This window comes from Mizuhopecten yessoensis, unplaced genomic scaffold, assembly GCF_002113885.1.
Source record: "Mizuhopecten yessoensis strain PY_sf001 unplaced genomic scaffold, ASM211388v2 scaffold8537, whole genome shotgun sequence".
Taxonomy (NCBI): domain Eukaryota; kingdom Metazoa; phylum Mollusca; class Bivalvia; order Pectinida; family Pectinidae; genus Mizuhopecten; species Mizuhopecten yessoensis.
Window position 1 is genome coordinate 189,436 of NW_018407597.1, and position 10,612 is coordinate 200,047.

A 10,612-nucleotide genomic window follows, 5' to 3' on the forward strand; every position below is an offset into this window, starting at 1 on the left:
TCAGGAAGACTTCCAAACATCAACAGACCGAAGACCATGGCAGTACTTGTGTATGTCAAGTTTGCAATACGTTTTCTTTAACTTCCCTGAATGACCTCTTGTTCGCCGTAAAGGGTCTTTATCGAAGATTCCTGTGGTAACTGCACTTTCATGGAAGTTGTTTAATATTTTGTAGACATTAATCATGTCGCCTCTCAGTCTTCGATATGCAAGTGTCGGCCCGCCAAGGTTTTTTTAAGACTGTACGTGTAGGATAAGTCCTTCAATCCTGTTATTAACTGTGTTGCCGTTCGTTAGACTCTTTCAATCATTTCAATGTCTTTTACTATGTACGGATTCCACACACTTGCCGCATACTCTAAGTGTGGACAAACGAGTGCCTTGAACAGAGACGTATATATTACAGAGATATATATACGTCTCTGCCTTGAATAACTGTTCAAATGACCTTCTTATTAAACCAACACTAATGCTATTAGCCTTGTTAACTGCTTGTTGCATATGAGACACAAAATTCAAGTCCTTGTCTACTAAAACGCCTATATCCTATATCATGTGACAGTCATGTAGCACCTCTCATTTCCCCGCTTAATTGATAGCACTTTGTATATAAGAGGATGACATTTTAAAAGCCAAGTGTTTGACCATTCATCTAAATTCTCTGGATCCTGCAGCGTAATTTTTCTGTCCTCTTCATTTTTAGTTTCCCTATAAATTTTGGTATCGTCAGCGAATACAAATGTGTTAGATATGGTATAATTTGGTATATCGTTAATGTAAATTACAAACAAGACTGGCCCTAAAACACTACCGTGGGGTATACCACTTAGTACCTGGTGTTCTACTCTTTGTTTTCGATTGCTCAGAAAATGTTTTACCCATTTAGTAATCTGATCGTTAATTCCATAGCTTCTTAATTTACCGATCAATCAACGATGCGGAACCTTATCAAACGCCTTAATAAAATCCTTTTATATATATGGTGATAAATATATTGATAAATAAACATCATTCCGCCTGAAGAAGCCCTAGAAGGCAGAAAGGCCTAGCGGTCGATCTGAAAAATTTGTTTTTATTCTATATATATATATATATATATATATATAACATCAATTTCCCCTCCGTGACCCAATATATCCGTCCATTCCTCTAGTACCATTAATAACTGAAGAACCGTTGACCTTTTTGCAATATATCCAAACTGTTTCTTACTGAAGAGGTTGTTTACTTCCATGTGATGTACAATAGCATTCCTTACGATATTTTCCAACGTCTTTCCTACTACGCTGGTAAGACTTACTTGTCGATAGTTTCCTGGGTCAAATTTAGATTGTAGAGACGTTTTGAATTCGGATGCATCTGATCTGGACCTTGATATTTATTCCCATCCAGCATGAACAGTAATTTTCCCACACGTTCCTCTCTACACACTAGTTTTTCAAACGAAGTTTTATAGCTATATTTGCCATTGTCGATATATCGCCTAAAGGTTCCTCATTGCAAACGCTACTGAAAAAATAATAGCCAACGTCCAGTTGGTGCGATGTAACTTCAGGGGTTCGACAGGGTTCAATATTAGGTCCAAAACATTTATTTTTTATCAACGATTTGCCATCTGTTTTAAAACGTTACTGTTTGCTGATGATAGCAAGTTTTGTTTACGTCTGTTGGAAATCTTAGACCGTTCCCAGTAGCAGAGTGATGTTGAAAGGGTGTATGAATGGTGTAAGGACTGGGGGATGGAAGTGAAAGTGAAATAGTGTTGTCACCTGAATGTCACTCTGAAGGAAAACAAAATTATTTACAACTACAGTATGGGAGGAGAGATCTTGGTCAATGAACAATGTGTGAAAGACTTGGATGTGTAGTTATCTCCAGGTTTAAGTTTTAATATTCATATTAAGAAATTTACATCAAAATCTATGCAAATGTTAGGCTTTTTAAAACGTTCAATGCAAACATTTTACAAATATTACAGTTTTAAAAACTTTGTGCATCATACATCACATTAGTTAGATTTGGTCTCCATATCAGTCCACTTTTATTAAGCATTTAGAAATGGTCCAAAGAAATTTGAAGATATTAATGTTTTAAAGTCAAAATGCGATTTGATGATCTATCTCATACAGATGTTTGTAAGCATTTTAATTAAGCAAGTCTTGAATGTCAATGGAAATATTTCGACATTGTTTTCCTTTTTTAAATGTTTCCATAGCCTCTTTGGCTGTTTTTATCTAATTATTTCTGTTTCTTATCATGTACCTGGACGAAATCGTAGACAAAGTGCGAAGACTTTATTTAACAGCTTATTTAGCAGACTTAATGCTTGTAAATTCAGCCTTTTTTTATAAGAAGCCAAAGCTATTTTAATCTTATCATGGATACTTATAATTACAACATTATGTGACACTCTCTGTCAATTTAAGAAACAATTGAAAAAGGTACTTTTCTATCCACCTATTGTTCACCATTTATTGTTGCCTACATCTTTGTAACTATATTATAATATACATGTTGTTATCAATTCTTTTATTGGATCTTAGGGTCTGTTTGATTGAAACAAATCTTTAAAAAAGATATCTTGCTTAAGTTTGTATCCAATTCATGTTTTATAGCCTCTCTCTCATTTTTTCAAGGTAGATACCTGAATCTGGTTCTCCCTTTTTTGGCCAAGGGGTTTCCCCTATAATTCCTTTTTGTCATTCTTTCCATGTGAAAGGTAATATTGAAAAAATATGTAAGCACACTAATGTTTTTTTAATCAATTCCTTATTGGGAAGTGTTATAATATGAATTAGAAAAAAAAGAAGAAAAAAGCATAAAACAGTTGTCATTGGGTCCATTTTACTTGAAAACAATGCTAAAACTTGGTATACAGGTTGTTCCCCAAGGGAAGGGGTTTTTCTAACTGTAGAACTTATGATCGTACAATGCTTGGACTTGGTATGCGGGTTTGCTTTGGGAAGAGAAAACAAACTATTGATTATTGACGTGATGTGTTAAAGGTCAAGGTTACTGGTAGTGAAAATAGAGTTTCACAGAACGATCAAATTACCTGTCCGAATGCTAACTAATAAACAAATAATAGCAAAAAAAATAAAGTTAGTATATAAGTTGCTATAGGAAGAGATATAATTCTATTGAAAAAATCTAAAGTCACTGCAGAATAGAATTTTCGTGCTCAAATCCTCACTTCACAACAAATAATTTCACAAAGCTCAAACTGAAGGTGTTCTAGAGGAAAGAGAAAGCATTCTATTGATTTTATGTTTGATTCGTTCAAGTTCAAGGCCAATTTTTACTAAAAAAGTTTTCTTTTCCAGATACTAACTTTATAACAAATGATAAGGTAAAGCTCAGAATAGTAATGTGAGTAACCTTAGAGATGAGTAAGATTGCTTTTGATATTAGACGTGGTCATCTATATGTCAAGTTCATTGTTAGTAGATTAGTAATTTCTTAAAAAATATTTTATTGATCAAATGATTCAAAAGGGTCCGACGAAAGTTTTTACATCTTATAACAGTCCTTGAATCCACAATACAACAAAATATATATGTACAAATGTTTTTCATAACAATATTCTTTGATAAGGTAACTGTTTTATTTACTGAAAGAGGATGGTGACTAGACGGTAGGAAGGTAGACAGTAGAGAAGACTTGGGGTAGGGGAACCCTATGGATCAATTACGAACAGAGCAAATTAACACACTAAGCTCAGACTAGGTATATGTGGGTCAGTTGTTGTGGTACGTTCAAGAAGTAAGCTGTTGAAGTCTCATAGCCCATTGTTATTGCATGGTTTGCTGTATTTTAGCTTATGTCATGGTGCGGCGTCCGTCCTTTTCCTTTAAACAACTTCTTCTGAAGAACGGACAGGCCTAGAGTCATGCTATTTGGCTGAAAGCTTTGTTGGTAGGAGCCCAACAAAGTTTGAGAATGAAAATGACGTTAACCTACTTTCAAGGTCACAGGGGTCAAATGTGTCAAAAACTTCAAACGACTTCTTCTGAAGAACTAAAAGGTATATAATCTTCCTATTTGATTGATGGCTTCCTGGGATTGAGCCCAACAAAGTTTGACAACGAAAATGATATTGACCTACTTTCAAGGTCCCAGGGGTCAAATGCGTTAAACACTTCAAACGACTTCTTCTGAAGAACTGAAAGGTAAAGAACCTTTATATTTGGATGGTGGCTTCCTGGGATAGAGCCCGACAAAGTTTGAGAACGAAAATGACCTTGACGTACTTTCAAGGTCACAGCGGTCAAATATGTCAAACTCTTTAAACGACTTCTTCTGAAGAACTAAAAGTATAGAATCTTCATATTTGGCTGATGGTTTCCTGAGATAGAGCCCGGCAAAGTTTGAGAATGAAAATGACCTTGACCTTCTTTTAAGGTTACAGGGGTCAAATGTGTCAAAAACATCAAATGACTTTCTAAATAATCGAAAGGCATCAAATTATAATATTTGGCTGGTGACTTACTGGGATAGAGCTCATCAAAATTTGCGAATGAAAATGACCTCAACCTACTTTAGAGGTCACAGAGGTCAACAACATTTGAAAGGATTTGTTCTTAAGAACTAAAAGTCAAGCAACTTCAAAAAGCATAGAATCTTATAATAATATTTGGCTGGTAGTTTCAACAGATGGATATGACAAAGTTTGCAAGGGAAATATTTGTAGTGCAATATAATATTTAATGAGAATATTTTGCCAAGACTGATTAAATATTCAGGTGAGCAATAGTCCCTTTGAGCCTCTTGTTTTTTATAAGTTTGTGGATGATGTTGCGCGTTCCAGTGAATTTGTGGATAATTGTTATGGCATTTCTGTGAGAGGGTATAGTGGTTATCACAGAGAGGCTATGGGTTTAGTTGGACAGTGATAGCAGCATTCTTGCATATTTTTGAAGCTGTTATCAAGGTAGGAAGCATCCTCAAAACTACAGGAGTTAGGATCACTTATTTTTTGTGCACCCCTGGGATATACTATGACAAAATTGAAGGCTCAGGTATCCTCGATACTCCAGGGGTTACGCTCACTTTCTCTCTGTGTATAGAGTGTAAGCAAGCGTAACCCCTGGAGTATCCAGGATGAGGTTCAGTTTGTGCAACCTTTGTGGATGAGACAAGGTCAGGTATTTTTACCGGAGACCAATCAAATAGCTAGCCGCATGCCATCAATATTCCTGACATGTTCCAGGATTGCAGAGAGCGAAAGTCAGAGTAACCCTAGCCTGGAGTATCGAGGATGGGTAGGAAGGGATGATGGTAAATCTCCATATGCTGGAAGCCTAATCACATGGCTAGACCACAGTAGGAAACGGCTAGGATTTGGTTGATCTTTGATGTCTCGAGTTCGGCTAGCCAGTGTTCCTGAATGTCATGCACACTATAGTCTAGAGATCTATTTTAATAAAACAGTTGACCCTCTAGCATCCACAGTGTAATTACCAGGTATCCATGTTTTGTCGTCCCCTAACAAAGATGTGTATTTATCCTTGCTGTTGGGTGGAGCTACTGAGAGGCTTACAGGCCTTTAACTCCTAAACTTTACCACAATTCTTCTCTGTTCAACTATTGTGATCCTGAAAGTGGGTCAAGGCAGTCAATTCAAACAAACTTAAGCCATGCAAACACGTAAGCTACAGGCCAAAATCACATAAAGTATAATGGTTCAGTAGCCTGAGTTACCTCTGGCCCTGACAAGACATTTTGACAGATAGATGTCTCTGTCAAAATCTCTATGTCTGGTGTCAGGGCCAGAGGAAAGTTCATTGGACTAAATTGGTCAGTAGAAGTGATCTGAATTGTTTAATAGGTTATCCCTTTAAGGTCTTGAAGGCTAACTCACTTATGTAGCACTATGTTTTCATAGAAGAAGTTGTGAATATCATGGTAACCACATGAACAAATTCTATCATTTATTTGAATGGCTTGTCATTGATCCCTGCTGGCCAATTAGCAAATATCATTCTCTTGGACATTGTAGTTCTTTGTTAGATGTTTTGAAGTTTTCATACCATTTCCCCAAAGTGGCCTTGAACATGAAGAAGGTAGACAGCCACCACAGAAAGCTACATGCAAAATATCTGTTCTCTTTTTTTCTTGAAATTATGGTAAATACTGGCAGAAGTTTGATTTGACCTTGATCTCAATATTTGACATCAAAGGATTTCGAAAATGTCCAGGGTGTACCACAAGTGATGGTTCATAAGGTGTATTAAGTTTAACCCATTCACCCCTAAAGTCGCATTTGAACCTTACCATATCAAAGGCTGGGCAAGTCCAATTTAAAAATGTAGGGGTGAAGGAGTTAATGCCGGTAAAAATCATTCCCCCACATCTTGTCTAGACTGTGTATAATAATGTGATATGGTTATGTTAAGTTGGATGTGTTGTACTAAATGTGCATGCTTTCATACTCGTACTAACAGATGTTAAACAAAAGACAAAGTCTTCATAAATTTTAACCATTTAATGGTTTAATTCTGAGCTACAAGTTCAGCTGTGTTCAGCGTTATGAAATTCCTGCATAAAATGATAATATACCATTAAAATGAATTACAAAAAAAGAAAACAATACATATCTCACACATAATGAACACACAAATCTTCAACATTACAGTACAATAAACACTGTATACAAACAGTACGGTAAGTTGTTCAAGAAAAATACTGTTAAACAGAGAAAATTGGTCACAGAAATGATTTTCTGTATTGAACAGCATTGCAAAATACAAATTAATGGAGAAAAATAGCTATGTAGATGAAAACTCTTGGCATCTTTTATCGCCTTATTCTTGCTCAAGAAAGACTCTATGCAATTTTTAATGCAAAAAGAAAGCTCTAGGACATTGTAGAAGTTCATTCAATGGAGAATTTGTGGAAATGAATATGGATTTGGGGATGTTTCGGCAGTGTCTTGAATATCTGGTCTTTCATTGGAGTGCATTTTGTAGTCTAAAATGCACCTTGGTTCTGCAAACTGGACTGTCCATGACAAATACACACTAATCAAAAAGAAGTAAATGGAGTAACCATTCTCACCTCAAAAGGGGATATTTCTTGTCGTATCATGTGCCAGATTTTTTCAACTTTATGTGAGGTACCTTTGCATGACATTTGGCACAAAGTTCTCGTGGCAATGTACGAATCTATGAAGCAAATGATGCATATCTATAGATTTTCATTAAATGATACGCTTTTCTTCTTTTATTACAACAGACTACTTTGTAGTATTGCAGAGGCTATATAAATTTAAGGCCCCATATAGAATACACGTTTATTTTAAAACTAAATAGGGTGCGAGAAAAAATAATCTATTACCTGTAAATTAGCAAGATCAGGTTGTCTCAGTCTCTGGCTTATATCTTAGTTTGTCCCTCAGTTGAGATTACGATACAAAAAATTAGCCCTCAAATGATCATGAGATAAAGGTATCTTGCATGCTTAGTTATACAGGTAATACATTTTATTGGGATATATTCACCGACAGTTTTATCCAGTTTATATCCATGAATGTGCACCTTAAGTCCCAATTTATTCAAAAGAAATGGCTCAGCGATGCACTGTGACTTCAGTGATAATTCAATGAGATAATAAAATCTGGCGGTGTAAATTGCACCAAAAATATAATGAGGATGGCCTGTTCATTCAGATTTACTGATGTATTAAAAATTGATATATATATAACATATCTTTGTCAAAACTATCCAGTAGGGGAATACGACAGGAATGCTAATACAAATTATTGACATTTTATTTTGAGGTGTAAAGCATATTGTACATTGTAACATAAACAATTCATTTATTTCATTATCAAAAATGACAGATTTGATTTTTTTTTTTAAGTGAAGCAATATTATCAATTTTGCTGAACACACACACTTCTGCCAGTTGCAGTTTTAGAAAAGCTTAAATATATGAGCATACTACTAAAAGATAATAAAGAAAAGAAGATAATATTGGTTTCTCTCTAGTGATTTAAACAAATGAAGGTTGGACTTGCTTTTTCACATAAACGTCTGGCAAGACACTGAACATTATGAGGGTACATGTATCATAGTTCAAATTTTGTCCATTGCTATGTGAAACCTGTGATAGGCATTTTGTTAACAAAACGACAAAAGGGAAACTCCCAATTTCACATTTCGTAAAAGGATAAGGAGATTGTATACTCCGTTCATTGACATGTGAAATTCAATATTACATTGGTACAAGCTCCACCTATGAACGAATAATTTGATGGAGCAAAAACCAAGAAATACAAGGTATAACAATAACAAGCCCTATAGCAAGTATCTCAGATCAAACTCTAAACATCATCAAAATCTTAATGACTCACCAGAAGGACATACAAGTAATACTGACATGGGGTACATTCAAAACCATAAATATATGTTTGTTTGTTGGTGGAAAATGCTTTGCTCAAACTTGATTTGCCTTTGCTTGTGTAGAGCACCATCAGCAAAAAAAGTAAACTTTCCAAAGGTGGTTGGGTGGCGCAGTGGACCTCAGCACTCGCCTTTCACCAAGGCGGCCAGGGTTCGATTCCACAATCGGACGTGAATAGGTATGGGTTCACCTGCCCGACTACAGGGGTTTTCTCCAGGTACATGTTTCATAATTGTTGTCAAGTAAATAAAGTTTATTTTATATTTTCCAAAGGTTGCAAAATATTTTTGCTTTTTGACATTCCCCAGTTTTGAAAGACAAGAAAATAAGAAATATTTATGTACTGCAAGTTTTCATTTTAAATATCCAAAACCTGTTATATGTTTTATAACAGGTATGTAGACTATTGTTAGATTGCTTAGTGAGGCAATTCAACAGCAGATAAGAGTGGTGCAAATGCAAAATAGATCTGAGATTACAATTCCTGTAACAAGAAAACAAAAATTAAAATGGATTTTGTTTTGAAACTTTTCAAGAAAGCTAAATACAAAACACACATAAACTATAAACAAAGTTGGAGCCATGCTATTAAAAAAGTATTTCCTTGCGTGCCCTATCATATTCACATAACTACCATGTAATGGCCAATTACAAACTTTTCACTGACCTGATGATTATGAAAGCAAAGCATTGTCAGATATTTTCTTGTATAGACACGTCTTTTAGCAGTGCCAATAATTCCTGCAGTTTATCTTTTCGGTTATAATGTATAAATTTTTGCAGGATAACTGGGGACTCTCGTGATAATCTGACATACAATTGTATACAAACTGTTGACATTCACCTCCTTGACATTTGTTAAGTTTTAGTGTGAAAGGGAGGATGTTAGGTAAGTGTACTTAATATATATAAGGATATGAATATATGTATCTATAAATAAAAATAGAATACAAAAATATTACAGATCCTTAAATAGGACTTGAGATGTTCTAAAATAGTATACAGTAATAACATTTTGATAGTCATAAATTTTGGTTCCCTGAAGTATATCATTATTTTTACTCCATTATAGAAGTCAAACCCGGAAGGGACTACAGGTTATTAGCCGAGAGAATCTACTGACCGAGCTAATGGGAAATTTCCAGCAGCCGAGTCAGTAACAAACTATAATTACGATGGTTCATGATTGTGACAATATTATCATTTATAAAGTTCAAGTATATATTTTTGTAATTTGATGAAACATTGCTGGTCTCTTTAAAGTTTATTCACTGAATATGTAAATGATCATGCAGACTTCATCACATTCATAAATATTGGTTGACTCCTTGTTAAATTCTTATATTATTTTGTAAGATGAAAAATCGTAAATGAACATGTTAAAGATCATCTGAGAAAATGTATATCGTTGTCATTGCTTAAGTATATACATACTGATTTTCTTACACCCGTGTTGACGCATCATGATCGTCACATAATATAACCAATAAAAGCAGGCTTATATTTATTAACATGACGTCTATCTACTCTGTTACTACACTCGGCCAAATTAACTCAGTTTCTTGCTCTTCAAAACTCTAAAAATCTAATTCATCATGACAAAGAATATTGTATGAACTGGCAAACAAATTTACCAAGAAATATTCACAACAACTTGAAATCTCTGATAAACATTATGAGCTAAAATCAAATTATTGCAGTTTTTTGAGATTGATGATAATTTAATGTCATTATAATTGATAAAATGAAAAAAAATATTCATGTTTTTTTTTTCTCTGTAAGCAAAACAAACTCTCCCACAGTTGCTTATTTCCCTTTATAATGTGATGAAAATATTGTCCATTTCTGATTAATATAATATGAATGAACGGATAGAATATAGATATACTTAAGCCACACGACATCAATACAAACATTAGTATGAGATAGCCAAAGGGAATTGTTTATATGTGTATAATTGCAATGTCTATTAAAGTAAATTGCTTGTTCTTGTAACATATGGTACTATAATGACAAAGTAAACTTGTTCATGCACAATTGAACTTTATATTATGGCAAAGTAAAGTTGCTGGTTCTTGCAACAAATGACGTACTCTCATTGCAAAGTAAAATTGTTCATCAATAATTGTATTGTATATTATGGCAAAGTAAATTGCTTGTTCTTGTAACAAATGTACTATCATGGCAAACTAAAATTGTTCATGTACAA